Source organism: Chiloscyllium punctatum, chromosome 42, assembly GCF_047496795.1.
Source record: "Chiloscyllium punctatum isolate Juve2018m chromosome 42, sChiPun1.3, whole genome shotgun sequence".
Lineage (NCBI taxonomy): Eukaryota > Metazoa > Chordata > Chondrichthyes > Orectolobiformes > Hemiscylliidae > Chiloscyllium > Chiloscyllium punctatum.
The window spans coordinates 9,416,117-9,431,517 of NC_092780.1; the positions used below are offsets into that span (position 1 = coordinate 9,416,117).

Below are 15,401 nucleotides of genomic sequence, written 5' to 3' on the forward strand. Positions count from 1 at the left end.
GAGGTGTTCATCAAAGAAGGAACCTTGCTGTGGTAGCAAAACACCCCTCCTTCAGTGTTTCCTGTGCAGGATGGGCAACGGCAGTTACTTGAAAAGCCGCTCCAGTGCAGGGAAGTTGCTTGTATAAAGGGGGCACCCAGATTTGAACTGGGGACCTCTCGATCTGCAGTCAAATGCTCGACCACTGAGCTATACCCCCACCGGAAAACTGCGGTGCATGTTTACACTTTCCACATACTACAGTGACAATTGTCGAAAACAACTCTCTTGTCTGCGCCTTTCAACAGTTTACGTGCAGCACAGATGTTTTGTATGTGGAACCTAACTCCAAAATGACTGTCTGACTTCAATGGCATTTGCATCGGAAATGGAAATGGCTGAGTGGTAGAGTCCAGATGGACGGAAGATATTGCTCCAATGACCTCGGCGCTGACCGTACGCACGTGCAATGCTTTCATGCTCTCGTTTCGGCGCTGCAGTGCATGTTTTGCAACATCTCACGATGCAACACGGATCTTCGTGTCTTTGAGGTGTTCATCAAAGAAGGAACCTTGCTGTGGTAGCAAAACACCCCTCCTTCAGTGTTTCCTGTGCAGGATGGGCAACGGCAGTTACTTGAAAAGCCGCTCCAGTGCCGGGAAGTTGCTTCTATGAAGGGGGCACCCAGATTTGAACTGGGGACCTCTTGATCTGCAGTCAAATGCTCTACCACTGAGCTATACCCCCACCAGAAAACGGCGGTGCATGTTTACACTTTCCACATACTACAGTGACAATTGTCTAAAACAACTCTCTTGTCTGCGCCTTTCAACAGTTTACGTGCAGCACAGATGTTTTGTATGTGGAACCTAACTCCAAAATGACTGTCTGACTTCAATGGCATTTGCATCGGAACTGGAAATGGCTGAGTGGTGGACGTAAGATATTGCGCAGATGCACTCATCGAGTGCATCCGCGCTGACCGTATGTACGTGCAACGCTTTCATGCTCTCGTTTCGGGGCTGCAGTGCATGTTTTGCAACATCTCACGATGCAACACGGATCTTTGTGTCTTTGAGGTGTTCATCATAGAAGGAACCTTGCTGTGGTAGCAAAACACCCCTCCTTCAGTGTTTCCTGTGCAGGATGGGCAACGGCAGTTACTTGAAAAGCCGCTCCAGTGCCGGGAAGTTGCATCTATGAAGGGGGCACCCAGATTTGAACTGGGGACCTCTTGATCTGCAGTAAAATGCTCTACCACTGAGCTATACCCCCAACAGAAAACTGCGGTGCATGTTTACACTTTCCACATACTACAGTGACAATTGTCTAAAACAACTCTCTTGTCTGCGCCTTTCAACAGTTTACGTGCAGCACAGATGTTTTGTATGTGGAACCTAACTCCAAAATGACTGTCTGACTTCAATGGCATTTGCATCGGAAATGGAAATGGCTGAGTGGTAGAGTCCAGATGGACGGAAGATATTGCTCCGATGACCTCGGCGCTGACCGTATGCACGTGCAATGCTTTCATGCTCTCGTTTCGGCGCTGCAGTGCATGTTTTGCAACATCTCACGATGCAACACGGATCTTCGTGTCTTTGAGGTGTTCATCAAAGAAGGAACCTTGCTGTGGTAGCAAAACACCCCTCCTTCAGTGTTTCCTGTGCAGGATGGGCAACGGCAGTTACTTGAAAAGCCGCTCCAGTGCAGGGAAGTTGCTTGTATAAAGGGGGCACCCAGATTTGAACTGGGGACCTCTGGATCTGCAGTCAAATGCTCTACCACTGAGCTAGACTCCCACGAGAAAAGGGCGGTGCATGTTTACACTTTCCACATACTACAATGACAATTGTCTAAAACAACTCTCTTGTCTGCGCCTTTCATCAGTTTACGTGCAGCACAGATGTTTTGTATGTGGAACCTAACTCCAAAATGACTGTCTGACTTCAATGGCATTTGCATCGGAAATGGAAATGGCTGAGTGGTAGAGTTCAGATGGACGGAAGATATTGCGCAGATGCACTCATAGAGTGCATCCGCGCTGACCGTATGCACGTGCAACGCTTTCATGCTCTCGTTTCTGCGATGCAGTGCATGTTTCGCAACATCTCACGATGCAACACGGATCTTCGTGTCTTTGAGGTGTTCATCGTAGAAGGAACCTTGCTGTGGTAGCAAAACACCCCTCCTTCAGTGTTTCCTGTGCAGGAGGGGCAACGGCAGTTACTTGAAAAGCCGCTCCAGTGTCGGGAAGTTGCTTGGAAAAGGGGGCACCCAGATTTGAACTGTGGACCTCTTGATATGCAGTCAAATGCTCCACCACTGAGCTATACCCGCAACGGAAAACTGCGGTGCATGTTTATACTTTCCACACACTACAGTGACAATTGTCGAAAACAACTCTTTTGTCTGTGCCTTTCAACAGTTTACGTGCAGCACAGATGTTTTGTATGTGGAACCTAACTCCAAAATGACTGTCTGACTTCAATGGCATTTGCATCGGAACTGGAAATGGCTGAGTGGTAGAGTTCAGATGGACGGAAGATATTGCGCAGATGCACTCATAGAGTGCATCCGCGCTGACCGTATGCACGTGCAACGCTTTCATGCTCTCGTTTCTGCGCTGCAGTGCATGTTTTGCAACATCTCACGATGCACCACGGATCTTTGAGTCTTTGAGGTGTTCATCATAGAAGGAACCTTGCTGTGGTAGCAAAACACCCCTCCTTCAGTGTTTCCTGTGCAGGATGGGCAACGGCAGTTACTTGAAAAGCCGCTCCAGTGCCGGGAAGTTGCTTCTATGAAGGGGGCACCCAGATTTGAACTGGGGACCTCTTGATCTGCAGTAAAATGCTCTACCACTGAGCTATACCCCCAACAGAAAACTGCGGTGCATGTTTATACTTTCCACACACTACAGTGACAATTGTCGAAAACAACTCTTTTGTCTGTGCCTTTCAACAGTTTACGTGCAGCACAGATGTTTTGTATGTGGAACCTAACTCCAAAATGACTGTCTGACTTCAATGGCATTTGCATCGGAAATGGAAATGGCTGAGTGGTAGAGTTCAGATGGACGGAAGATATTGCGCAGATGCACTCATAGAGTGCATCCGCGCTGACCGTATGCACGTGCAACGCTTTCATGCTCTCGTTTCTGCGCTGCAGTGCATGTTTTGCAACATCTCACGATGCACCACGGATCTTTGAGTCTTTGAGGTGTTCATCATAGAAGGAACCTTGCTGTGGTAGCAAAACACCCCTCCTTCAGTGTTTCCTGCGCAGGATGGGCAACGGTAGTTACTTGAAAAGCCGCTCCAGTGCAGGGAAGTTGCTTGTATAAAGGGGGCACCCAGATTTGAACTGGGGACCTCTTGATCTGCAGTCAAACGCTCCACCACTGAGCTATACCCCCAACGGAAAACTGCAGTGCATGTTTATACTTTCCACACACTACAGTGACAATTGTCGAAAACAACTCTTTTGTCTGTGCCTTTCAACAGTTTACGTGCAGCACAGATGTTTTGTATGTGGAACCTAACTCCAAAATGACTGTCTGACTTCAATGGCATTTGCATCGGAAATGGAAATGGCTGAGTGATGGACGGAAGATATTGCGCAGATGCACTCATAGAGTGCATCCGCGCTGACCGTATGTACGTGCAACGCTTTCATGCTCTCGTTTCGGGGCTGCAGTGCATGTTTTGCAACATCTCACGATGCAACACGGATCTTTGTGTCTTTGAGGTGTTCATCATAGAAGGAACCTTGCTGTGGTAGCAAAACACCCCTCCTTCAGTGTTTCCTGTGCAGGATGGGCAACGGCAGTTACTTGAAAAGCCGCTCCAGTGCCGGGAAGTTGCTTCTATGAAGGGGGCACCCAGATTTGAACTGGGGACCTCTTGATCTGCAGTAAAATGCTCTACCACTGAGCTATACCCCCAACAGAAAACTGCGGTGCATGTTTACACTTTCCACATACTACAGTGACAATTGTCTAAAACAACTCTCTTGTCTGCGCCTTTCAACAGTTTACGTGCAGCACAGATGTTTTGTATGTGGAACCTAACTCCAAAATGACTGTCTGACTTCAATGGCATTTGCATCGGAAATGGAAATGGCTGAGTGGTAGAGTCCAGATGGACGGAAGATATTGCTCCGATGACCTCGGCGCTGACCGTATGCACGTGCAATGCTTTCATGCTCTCGTTTCGGCGCTGCAGTGCATGTTTTGCAACATCTCACGATGCAACACGGATCTTCGTGTCTTTGAGGTGTTCATCGTAGAAGGAACCTTGCTGTGGTAGCAAAACACCCCTCCTTCAGTGTTTCCTGTGCAGGATGGGCAACGGCAGTTACTTGAAAAGCCGCTCCAGTGCAGGGAAGTTGCTTGTATAAAGGGGGCACCCAGATTTGAACTGGGGACCTCTGGATCTGCAGTCAAATGCTCTACCACTGAGCTAGACTCCCACGAGAAAAGGGCGGTGCATGTTTGCACTTTCCACATACTACAATGACAATTGTCTAAAACAACTCTCTTGTCTGCGCCTTTCATCAGTTTACGTGCAGCACAGATGTTTTGTATGTGGAACCTAACTCCAAAATGACTGTCTGACTTCAATGGCATTTGCATCGGAAATGGAAATGGCTGAGTGGTAGAGTTCAGATGGACGGAAGATATTGCGCAGATGCACTCATAGAGTGCATCCACGCTGACCGTATGCACGTGCAACGCTTTCATGCTCTCGTTTCTGCGCTGCAGTGCATGTTTTGCAACATCTCACGATGCACCACGGATCGTTGAGTCTTTGAGGTGTTCATCGTGGAAGGAACCTTGCTGTGGTAGCAAAACACCCCTCCTTCAGTGTTTCCTGTGCAGGATGGGCAACGGCAGTTACTTGAAAAGCCGCTCCAGTGCAGGGAAGTTGCTTGTATAAAGGGGGCACCCAGATTTGAACTGGGGACCTCTCGATCTGCAGTCAAATGCTCGACCACTGAGCTATACCCCCACCGGAAAACTGCGGTGCATGTTTACACTTTCCACATACTACAGTGACAATTGTCGAAAACAACTCTCTTGTCTGCGCCTTTCAACAGTTTACGTGCAGCACAGATGTTTTGTATGTGGAACCTAACTCCAAAATGACTGTCTGACTTCAATGGCATTTGCATCGGAAATGGAAATGGCTGAGTGGTAGAGTCCAGATGGACGGAAGATATTGCTCCGATGACCTCGGCGCTGACCGTATGCACGTGCAATGCTTTCATGCTCTCGTTTCGGCGCTGCAGTGCATGTTTTGCAACATCTCACGATGCAACACGGATCTTCGTGTCTTTGAGGTGTTCATCAAAGAAGGAACCTTGCTGTGGTAGCAAAACACCCCTCCTTCAGTGTTTCCTGTGCAGGATGGGCAACGGCAGTTACTTGAAAAGCCGCTCCAGTGCCGGGAAGTTGCTTCTATGAAGGGGGCACCCAGATTTGAACTGGGGACCTCTTGATCTGCAGTAAAATGCTCTACCACTGAGCTATACTCCCAACAGAAATCTGCGGTGCATGTTTACACTTTCCACATACTACAGTGACAATTGTCTAAAACAACTCTCTTGTCTGCGCCTTTCAACAGTTTACGTGCAGCACAGATGTTTTGTATGTGGAACCTAACTCCAAAATGACTGTCTGACTTCAATGGCATTTGCATCGGAAATGGAAATGGCTGAGTGATGGACGTAAGATATTGCGCAGATGCACTCATCGAGTGCATCCGCGCTGACCGTATGTACGTGCAACGCTTTCATGCTCTCGTTTCGGGGCTGCAGTGCATGTTTTGCAACATCTCACGATGCAACACGGATCTTTGTGTCTTTGAGGTGTTCATCATAGAAGGAACCTTGCTGTGGTAGCAAAACACCCCTCCTTCAGTGTTTCCTGTGCAGGATGGGCAACAGCAGTTACTTGAAAAGCCGCTCCAGTGCCGGGAAGTTGCATCTATGAAGGGGGCACCCAGATTTGAACTGGGGACCTCTTGATCTGCAGTAAAATGCTCTACCACTGAGCTATACCCCCAACAGAAAACTGCGGTGCATGTTTACACTTTCCACATACTACAGGGACAATTGTCTAAAACAACTCTCTTGTCTGCGCCTTTCAACAGTTTACGTGCAGCACAGATGTTTTGTATGTGGAACCTAACTCCAAAATGACTGTCTGACTTCAATGGCATTTGCATCGGAAATGGAAATGGCTGAGTGGTAGAGTCCAGATGGACGGAAGATATTGCTCCGATGACCTCGGCGCTGACCGTATGCACGTGCAATGCTTTCATGCTCTCGTTTCGGCGCTGCAGTGCATGTTTTGCAACATCTCACGATGCAACACGGATCTTCGTGTCTTTGAGGTGTTCTTCAAAGAAGGAACCTTGCTGTGGTAGCAAAACACCCCTCCTTCAGTGTTTCCTGTGCAGGATGGGCAACGGCAGTTACTTGAAAAGCCGCTCCAGTGCAGGGAAGTTGCTTGTATAAAGGGGGCACCCAGATTTGAACTGGGGACCTCTGGATCTGCAGTCAAATGCTCTACCACTGAGCTATAGCCCCAACAGAAAACTGCGGTGCATGTTTACACTTTCCACATACTACAGTGACAATTGTCTAAAACAACTCTCTTGTCTGCGCCTTTCAACAGTTTACGTGCAGCACAGATGTTTTGTATGTGGAACCTAACTCCAAAATGACTGTCTGACTTCAATGGCATTTGCATCGGAACTGGAAATGGCTGAGTGGTGGACGTAAGATATTGCGCAGATGCACTCATCGAGTGCATCCGCGCTGACCGTATGTACGTGCAAAGCTTTCATGCTCTCGTTTCGGGGCTGCAGTGCATGTTTTGCAACATCTCACGATGCAACACGGATCTTTGTGTCTTTGAGGTGTTCATCAAAGAAGGAACCTTGCTGTGGTAGCAAAACACCCCTCCTTCAGTGTTTCCTGTGCAGGATGGGCAACGGCAGTTACTTGAAAAGCCGCTCCAGTGCCGGGAAGTTGCTTGTATAAAGGGGGCACCCAGATTTGAACTGGGGACCTCTTGATCTGCAGTCAAATGCTCTACCACTGAGCTATACCCCCAACGGAAAACTGCGGTGCATGTTTACACTTTCCACATACTACAGTGACAATTGTCTGAAACAACTCAGTTGTCTGTGCCTTTCAACAGTTTACGTGCAGCACAGATGTTTTGTATGTGGAACCTAACTCCAAAATGACTGTCTGACTTCAATGGCATTTGCATCGGAACTGGAAATGGCTGAGTGGTAGAGTTCAGATGGACGGAAGATATTGCGCAGATGCACTCATCGAGTGCATCCGCGCTGACCGTATGTACGTGCAACGCTTTCATGCTCTCGTTTCGGGGCTGCAGTGCATGTTTTGCAACATCTCACGATGCAACACGGATCTTTGTGTCTTTGAGGTGTTCATTGTAGAAGGAACCTTGCTGTGGTAGCAAAACACCCCTCCTTCAGTGTTTCCTGTGCAGGATGGGCAACGGCAGTTACTTGAAAAGCCGCTCCAGTGCCGGGAAGTTGCTTCTATGAAGGGGGCACCCAGATTTGAACTGGGGACCTCTTGATCTGCAGTAAAATGCTCTACCACTGAGCTATACCCCCAACAGAAAACTGCGGTGCATGTTTACACTTTCCACATACTACAGTGACAATTGTCTAAAACAACTCTCTTGTCTGCGCCTTTCAACAGTTTACGTGCAGCACAGATGTTTTGTATGTGGAACCTAACTCCAAAATGACTGTCTGACTTCAATGGCATTTGCATCGGAAATGGAAATGGCTGAGTGGTAGAGTCCAGATGGACGGAAGATATTGCTCCGATGACCACGGCGCTGACCGTATGCACGTGCAATGCTTTCATGCTCTCGTTTCGGCGCTGCAGTGCATGTTTTGCAACATCTCACGATGCAACACGGATCTTCGTGTCTTTGAGGTGTTCATCAAAGAAGGAACCTTGCTGTGGTAGCAAAACACCCCTCCTTCAGTGTTTCCTGTGCAGGATGGGCAACGGCAGTTACTTGAAAAGCCGCTCCAGTGCAGGGAAGTTGCTTGTATAAAGGGGGCACCCAGATTTGAACTGGGGACCTCTCGATCTGCAGTCAAATGCTCGACCACTGAGCTATACCCCCACCGGAAAACTGCGGTGCATGTTTACACTTTCCACATACTACAGTGACAATTGTCGAAAACAACTCTCTTGTCTGCGCCTTTCAACAGTTTACGTGCAGCACAGATGTTTTGTATGTGGAACCTAACTCCAAAATGACTGTCTGACTTCAATGGCATTTGCATCGGAAATGGAAATGGCTGAGTGGTAGAGTCCAGATGGACGGAAGATATTGCTCCAATGACCTCGGCGCTGACCGTACGCACGTGCAATGCTTTCATGCTCTCGTTTCGGCGCTGCAGTGCATGTTTTGCAACATCTCACGATGCAACACGGATCTTCGTGTCTTTGAGGTGTTCATCAAAGAAGGAACCTTGCTGTGGTAGCAAAACACCCCTCCTTCAGTGTTTCCTGTGCAGGATGGGCAACGGCAGTTACTTGAAAAGCCGCTCCAGTGCCGGGAAGTTGCTTCTATGAAGGGGGCACCCAGATTTGAACTGGGGACCTCTTGATCTGCAGTCAAATGCTCTACCACTGAGCTATACCCCCACCAGAAAACGGCGGTGCATGTTTACACTTTCCACATACTACAGTGACAATTGTCTAAAACAACTCTCTTGTCTGCGCCTTTCAACAGTTTACGTGCAGCACAGATGTTTTGTATGTGGAACCTAACTCCAAAATGACTGTCTGACTTCAATGGCATTTGCATCGGAACTGGAAATGGCTGAGTGGTGGACGTAAGATATTGCGCAGATGCACTCATCGAGTGCATCCGCGCTGACCGTATGTACGTGCAACGCTTTCATGCTCTCGTTTCGGGGCTGCAGTGCATGTTTTGCAACATCTCACGATGCAACACGGATCTTTGTGTCTTTGAGGTGTTCATCATAGAAGGAACCTTGCTGTGGTAGCAAAACACCCCTCCTTCAGTGTTTCCTGTGCAGGATGGGCAACGGCAGTTACTTGAAAAGCCGCTCCAGTGCCGGGAAGTTGCATCTATGAAGGGGGCACCCAGATTTGAACTGGGGACCTCTTGATCTGCAGTAAAATGCTCTACCACTGAGCTATACCCCCAACAGAAAACTGCGGTGCATGTTTACACTTTCCACATACTACAGTGACAATTGTCTAAAACAACTCTCTTGTCTGCGCCTTTCAACAGTTTACGTGCAGCACAGATGTTTTGTATGTGGAACCTAACTCCAAAATGACTGTCTGACTTCAATGGCATTTGCATCGGAAATGGAAATGGCTGAGTGGTAGAGTCCAGATGGACGGAAGATATTGCTCCGATGACCTCGGCGCTGACCGTATGCACGTGCAATGCTTTCATGCTCTCGTTTCGGCGCTGCAGTGCATGTTTTGCAACATCTCACGATGCAACACGGATCTTCGTGTCTTTGAGGTGTTCATCAAAGAAGGAACCTTGCTGTGGTAGCAAAACACCCCTCCTTCAGTGTTTCCTGTGCAGGATGGGCAACGGCAGTTACTTGAAAAGCCGCTCCAGTGCAGGGAAGTTGCTTGTATAAAGGGGGCACCCAGATTTGAACTGGGGACCTCTGGATCTGCAGTCAAATGCTCTACCACTGAGCTAGACTCCCACGAGAAAAGGGCGGTGCATGTTTACACTTTCCACATACTACAATGACAATTGTCTAAAACAACTCTCTTGTCTGCGCCTTTCATCAGTTTACGTGCAGCACAGATGTTTTGTATGTGGAACCTAACTCCAAAATGACTGTCTGACTTCAATGGCATTTGCATCGGAAATGGAAATGGCTGAGTGGTAGAGTTCAGATGGACGGAAGATATTGCGCAGATGCACTCATAGAGTGCATCCGCGCTGACCGTATGCACGTGCAACGCTTTCATGCTCTCGTTTCTGCGATGCAGTGCATGTTTCGCAACATCTCACGATGCAACACGGATCTTCGTGTCTTTGAGGTGTTCATCGTAGAAGGAACCTTGCTGTGGTAGCAAAACACCCCTCCTTCAGTGTTTCCTGTGCAGGAGGGGCAACGGCAGTTACTTGAAAAGCCGCTCCAGTGTCGGGAAGTTGCTTGGAAAAGGGGGCACCCAGATTTGAACTGTGGACCTCTTGATATGCAGTCAAATGCTCCACCACTGAGCTATACCCGCAACGGAAAACTGCGGTGCATGTTTATACTTTCCACACACTACAGTGACAATTGTCGAAAACAACTCTTTTGTCTGTGCCTTTCAACAGTTTACGTGCAGCACAGATGTTTTGTATGTGGAACCTAACTCCAAAATGACTGTCTGACTTCAATGGCATTTGCATCGGAACTGGAAATGGCTGAGTGGTAGAGTTCAGATGGACGGAAGATATTGCGCAGATGCACTCATAGAGTGCATCCGCGCTGACCGTATGCACGTGCAACGCTTTCATGCTCTCGTTTCTGCGCTGCAGTGCATGTTTTGCAACATCTCACGATGCACCACGGATCTTTGAGTCTTTGAGGTGTTCATCATAGAAGGAACCTTGCTGTGGTAGCAAAACACCCCTCCTTCAGTGTTTCCTGTGCAGGATGGGCAACGGCAGTTACTTGAAAAGCCGCTCCAGTGCCGGGAAGTTGCTTCTATGAAGGGGGCACCCAGATTTGAACTGGGGACCTCTTGATCTGCAGTAAAATGCTCTACCACTGAGCTATACCCCCAACAGAAAACTGCGGTGCATGTTTATACTTTCCACACACTACAGTGACAATTGTCGAAAACAACTCTTTTGTCTGTGCCTTTCAACAGTTTACGTGCAGCACAGATGTTTTGTATGTGGAACCTAACTCCAAAATGACTGTCTGACTTCAATGGCATTTGCATCGGAAATGGAAATGGCTGAGTGGTAGAGTTCAGATGGACGGAAGATATTGCGCAGATGCACTCATAGAGTGCATCCGCGCTGACCGTATGCACGTGCAACGCTTTCATGCTCTCGTTTCTGCGCTGCAGTGCATGTTTTGCAACATCTCACGATGCACCACGGATCTTTGAGTCTTTGAGGTGTTCATCATAGAAGGAACCTTGCTGTGGTAGCAAAACACCCCTCCTTCAGTGTTTCCTGCGCAGGATGGGCAACGGTAGTTACTTGAAAAGCCGCTCCAGTGCAGGGAAGTTGCTTGTATAAAGGGGGCACCCAGATTTGAACTGGGGACCTCTTGATCTGCAGTCAAACGCTCCACCACTGAGCTATACCCCCAACGGAAAACTGCAGTGCATGTTTATACTTTCCACACACTACAGTGACAATTGTCGAAAACAACTCTTTTGTCTGTGCCTTTCAACAGTTTACGTGCAGCACAGATGTTTTGTATGTGGAACCTAACTCCAAAATGACTGTCTGACTTCAATGGCATTTGCATCGGAAATGGAAATGGCTGAGTGATGGACGGAAGATATTGCGCAGATGCACTCATAGAGTGCATCCGCGCTGACCGTATGTACGTGCAACGCTTTCATGCTCTCGTTTCGGGGCTGCAGTGCATGTTTTGCAACATCTCACGATGCAACACGGATCTTTGTGTCTTTGAGGTGTTCATCATAGAAGGAACCTTGCTGTGGTAGCAAAACACCCCTCCTTCAGTGTTTCCTGTGCAGGATGGGCAACGGCAGTTACTTGAAAAGCCGCTCCAGTGCCGGGAAGTTGCTTCTATGAAGGGGGCACCCAGATTTGAACTGGGGACCTCTTGATCTGCAGTAAAATGCTCTACCACTGAGCTATACCCCCAACAGAAAACTGCGGTGCATGTTTACACTTTCCACATACTACAGTGACAATTGTCTAAAACAACTCTCTTGTCTGCGCCTTTCAACAGTTTACGTGCAGCACAGATGTTTTGTATGTGGAACCTAACTCCAAAATGACTGTCTGACTTCAATGGCATTTGCATCGGAAATGGAAATGGCTGAGTGGTAGAGTCCAGATGGACGGAAGATATTGCTCCGATGACCTCGGCGCTGACCGTATGCACGTGCAATGCTTTCATGCTCTCGTTTCGGCGCTGCAGTGCATGTTTTGCAACATCTCACGATGCAACACGGATCTTCGTGTCTTTGAGGTGTTCATCGTAGAAGGAACCTTGCTGTGGTAGCAAAACACCCCTCCTTCAGTGTTTCCTGTGCAGGATGGGCAACGGCAGTTACTTGAAAAGCCGCTCCAGTGCAGGGAAGTTGCTTGTATAAAGGGGGCACCCAGATTTGAACTGGGGACCTCTGGATCTGCAGTCAAATGCTCTACCACTGAGCTAGACTCCCACGAGAAAAGGGCGGTGCATGTTTGCACTTTCCACATACTACAATGACAATTGTCTAAAACAACTCTCTTGTCTGCGCCTTTCATCAGTTTACGTGCAGCACAGATGTTTTGTATGTGGAACCTAACTCCAAAATGACTGTCTGACTTCAATGGCATTTGCATCGGAAATGGAAATGGCTGAGTGGTAGAGTTCAGATGGACGGAAGATATTGCGCAGATGCACTCATAGAGTGCATCCACGCTGACCGTATGCACGTGCAACGCTTTCATGCTCTCGTTTCTGCGCTGCAGTGCATGTTTTGCAACATCTCACGATGCACCACGGATCGTTGAGTCTTTGAGGTGTTCATCGTGGAAGGAACCTTGCTGTGGTAGCAAAACACCCCTCCTTCAGTGTTTCCTGTGCAGGATGGGCAACGGCAGTTACTTGAAAAGCCGCTCCAGTGCAGGGAAGTTGCTTGTATAAAGGGGGCACCCAGATTTGAACTGGGGACCTCTCGATCTGCAGTCAAATGCTCGACCACTGAGCTATACCCCCACCGGAAAACTGCGGTGCATGTTTACACTTTCCACATACTACAGTGACAATTGTCGAAAACAACTCTCTTGTCTGCGCCTTTCAACAGTTTACGTGCAGCACAGATGTTTTGTATGTGGAACCTAACTCCAAAATGACTGTCTGACTTCAATGGCATTTGCATCGGAAATGGAAATGGCTGAGTGGTAGAGTCCAGATGGACGGAAGATATTGCTCCGATGACCTCGGCGCTGACCGTATGCACGTGCAATGCTTTCATGCTCTCGTTTCGGCGCTGCAGTGCATGTTTTGCAACATCTCACGATGCAACACGGATCTTCGTGTCTTTGAGGTGTTCATCAAAGAAGGAACCTTGCTGTGGTAGCAAAACACCCCTCCTTCAGTGTTTCCTGTGCAGGATGGGCAACGGCAGTTACTTGAAAAGCCGCTCCAGTGCCGGGAAGTTGCTTCTATGAAGGGGGCACCCAGATTTGAACTGGGGACCTCTTGATCTGCAGTAAAATGCTCTACCACTGAGCTATACTCCCAACAGAAATCTGCGGTGCATGTTTACACTTTCCACATACTACAGTGACAATTGTCTAAAACAACTCTCTTGTCTGCGCCTTTCAACAGTTTACGTGCAGCACAGATGTTTTGTATGTGGAACCTAACTCCAAAATGACTGTCTGACTTCAATGGCATTTGCATCGGAAATGGAAATGGCTGAGTGATGGACGTAAGATATTGCGCAGATGCACTCATCGAGTGCATCCGCGCTGACCGTATGTACGTGCAACGCTTTCATGCTCTCGTTTCGGGGCTGCAGTGCATGTTTTGCAACATCTCACGATGCAACACGGATCTTTGTGTCTTTGAGGTGTTCATCATAGAAGGAACCTTGCTGTGGTAGCAAAACACCCCTCCTTCAGTGTTTCCTGTGCAGGATGGGCAACAGCAGTTACTTGAAAAGCCGCTCCAGTGCCGGGAAGTTGCATCTATGAAGGGGGCACCCAGATTTGAACTGGGGACCTCTTGATCTGCAGTAAAATGCTCTACCACTGAGCTATACCCCCAACAGAAAACTGCGGTGCATGTTTACACTTTCCACATACTACAGGGACAATTGTCTAAAACAACTCTCTTGTCTGCGCCTTTCAACAGTTTACGTGCAGCACAGATGTTTTGTATGTGGAACCTAACTCCAAAATGACTGTCTGACTTCAATGGCATTTGCATCGGAAATGGAAATGGCTGAGTGGTAGAGTCCAGATGGACGGAAGATATTGCTCCGATGACCTCGGCGCTGACCGTATGCACGTGCAATGCTTTCATGCTCTCGTTTCGGCGCTGCAGTGCATGTTTTGCAACATCTCACGATGCAACACGGATCTTCGTGTCTTTGAGGTGTTCTTCAAAGAAGGAACCTTGCTGTGGTAGCAAAACACCCCTCCTTCAGTGTTTCCTGTGCAGGATGGGCAACGGCAGTTACTTGAAAAGCCGCTCCAGTGCAGGGAAGTTGCTTGTATAAAGGGGGCACCCAGATTTGAACTGGGGACCTCTGGATCTGCAGTCAAATGCTCTACCACTGAGCTATAGCCCCAACAGAAAACTGCGGTGCATGTTTACACTTTCCACATACTACAGTGACAATTGTCTAAAACAACTCTCTTGTCTGCGCCTTTCAACAGTTTACGTGCAGCACAGATGTTTTGTATGTGGAACCTAACTCCAAAATGACTGTCTGACTTCAATGGCATTTGCATCGGAACTGGAAATGGCTGAGTGGTGGACGTAAGATATTGCGCAGATGCACTCATCGAGTGCATCCGCGCTGACCGTATGTACGTGCAAAGCTTTCATGCTCTCGTTTCGGGGCTGCAGTGCATGTTTTGCAACATCTCACGATGCAACACGGATCTTTGTGTCTTTGAGGTGTTCATCAAAGAAGGAACCTTGCTGTGGTAGCAAAACACCCCTCCTTCAGTGTTTCCTGTGCAGGATGGGCAACGGCAGTTACTTGAAAAGCCGCTCCAGTGCCGGGAAGTTGCTTGTATAAAGGGGGCACCCAGATTTGAACTGGGGACCTCTTGATCTGCAGTCAAATGCTCTACCACTGAGCTATACCCCCAACGGAAAACTGCGGTGCATGTTTACACTTTCCACATACTACAGTGACAATTGTCTGAAACAACTCAGTTGTCTGTGCCTTTCAACAGTTTACGTGCAGCACAGATGTTTTGTATGTGGAACCTAACTCCAAAATGACTGTCTGACTTCAATGGCATTTGCATCGGAACTGGAAATGGCTGAGTGGTAGAGTTCAGATGGACGGAAGATATTGCGCAGATGCACTCATCGAGTGCATCCGCGCTGACCGTATGTACGTGCAACGCTTTCATGCTCTCGTTTCGGGGCTGCAGTGCATGTTTTGCAACATCTCACGATGCAACACGGATCTTT

At 48.3% G+C, this 15,401-nt stretch overlaps 6 non-coding genes across 6 annotated transcripts; all 6 read right to left on the reverse strand.

Moving 5' to 3' along the window:
* Positions 1-654: 654 nt before the first annotated feature.
* trnac-gca (transfer RNA cysteine (anticodon GCA)) lies at positions 655-726 on the reverse strand. Its single transcript has one exon. It is a non-coding gene; the product is annotated as a tRNA-Cys (tRNA).
* Positions 727-3,325: 2,599 nt separating this feature from the next.
* On the reverse strand, positions 3,326-3,397 carry trnac-gca (transfer RNA cysteine (anticodon GCA)). The gene has a single exon. It is a non-coding gene; the product is annotated as a tRNA-Cys (tRNA).
* Positions 3,398-7,029: 3,632 nt separating this feature from the next.
* On the reverse strand, positions 7,030-7,101 carry trnac-gca (transfer RNA cysteine (anticodon GCA)). Its single transcript has one exon. It is a non-coding gene; the product is annotated as a tRNA-Cys (tRNA).
* A 1,521-nt stretch (positions 7,102-8,622) lies between these two features.
* trnac-gca (transfer RNA cysteine (anticodon GCA)) lies at positions 8,623-8,694 on the reverse strand. Its single transcript has one exon. It is a non-coding gene; the product is annotated as a tRNA-Cys (tRNA).
* Positions 8,695-11,293: 2,599 nt separating this feature from the next.
* Positions 11,294-11,365, reverse strand: trnac-gca (transfer RNA cysteine (anticodon GCA)). The gene has a single exon. It is a non-coding gene; the product is annotated as a tRNA-Cys (tRNA).
* A 3,632-nt stretch (positions 11,366-14,997) lies between these two features.
* On the reverse strand, positions 14,998-15,069 carry trnac-gca (transfer RNA cysteine (anticodon GCA)). Its single transcript has one exon. It is a non-coding gene; the product is annotated as a tRNA-Cys (tRNA).
* Between the last annotated feature and the right edge of the window lie 332 nt (positions 15,070-15,401).